This window comes from Galeopterus variegatus, unplaced genomic scaffold (genome assembly GCF_000696425.1).
Source record: "Galeopterus variegatus unplaced genomic scaffold, G_variegatus-3.0.2 Scaffold9148, whole genome shotgun sequence".
Lineage (NCBI taxonomy): Eukaryota > Metazoa > Chordata > Mammalia > Dermoptera > Cynocephalidae > Galeopterus > Galeopterus variegatus.
The window spans coordinates 80,140-81,059 of record NW_007735259.1 but is presented as its reverse complement, the minus strand read 5'-3'; the positions used below and the strand labels follow the sequence as shown (position 1 = coordinate 81,059).

The following is a 920-nucleotide window of genomic DNA, read 5'->3' as shown; positions in this document are numbered from 1 at the left end:
CGCCGAGCGCTCACACCCGCCAACGCCCCCCGCCCCGCCCTCCACAGCAGCGGCCACGCGCGACATTTAGGGCCGTGGCCACAGCGATCAAACGACGGCCACCCTCAGTATTCGTAAGGAGGTGAAGTCAGACCTCGGCGGGCTGCCGCGTGTCCCCTAGGACTGAGTCCTCCGCGCAGACAGGTACGTGCCTGGGGCGTACACACGGCCTCAGGCGATAAGTGTCAAAGCAAATCTCCGTGCTCGCAGCCCCTGTCCTACAGTCGGAACTCGCCTTGGTTTCTTTTTCAATCAGGGCGCTTGGGGATTTGCGTTCGCGCTGCTTTATTTGTTCGGTCCCTCCATCTCCCCTGCTCCCCCAACCCCAACCCTGTTCTCAGGTTCTCAGGCGTGTTTTTCCTAGCGAGGTTTGCCATCTCGGACACTTCCCCGGCTGTCCCATGCCCACGCAGAGACCTCAACCACAGACACCCGGCGCAGTCTGGGGCTGCAGGCTGCAGGCCCGGTGGCAGGCGGTGGCAAAGGTCCGAGAAGTCGGTGCTGATGCAAGCGGTCCGGGCGCGTGTGAACCGCCGCTCCTAACGCTCCCCGGAAGCCAGCGCGCGTCCTCCGCGCCCCTTCTCGGCTCCGGAGCTCCCCACTTACCCCGAGGCCCTCCAAACTGTGGCCGGGGAGCTCACTCCCTGCGGAACTGCCGCGCCCAATGCCCGCCAATCATCTTAAAGCAAAAGAGGCGCGTGCAGGTGAGCTCCCCGGCTCCTCGCGGACCCTCCGGCTAGCCTTGGCCGCCACCCAGGCGCGTCCCCACCGGACCTTAGAGGGAGGTGGGGGAAGGGCGGGGTCAGCTGAGGGGTCCAGGGTGGAGGGAAGGTGAGGTCGCCGGAGGGGACGCCGCGACGCGAGGGCTGTACCTGTGGCGG

General features: G+C 66.4%; 1 long non-coding RNA gene across 1 annotated transcript in view; it reads left to right on the top strand.

The window, feature by feature from the left end:
- Positions 1 to 129: 129 nt before the first annotated feature.
- The window catches only part of LOC103609082, a 14,711-nt gene continuing 13,920 nt past the window's right edge, over positions 130 to 920 (top strand). Inside the window, exon 1 of the long non-coding RNA XR_552101.1 lies at positions 130 to 183. This is a non-coding gene — a long non-coding RNA (uncharacterized LOC103609082). The remainder of the gene's footprint in view (positions 184 to 920) is intronic.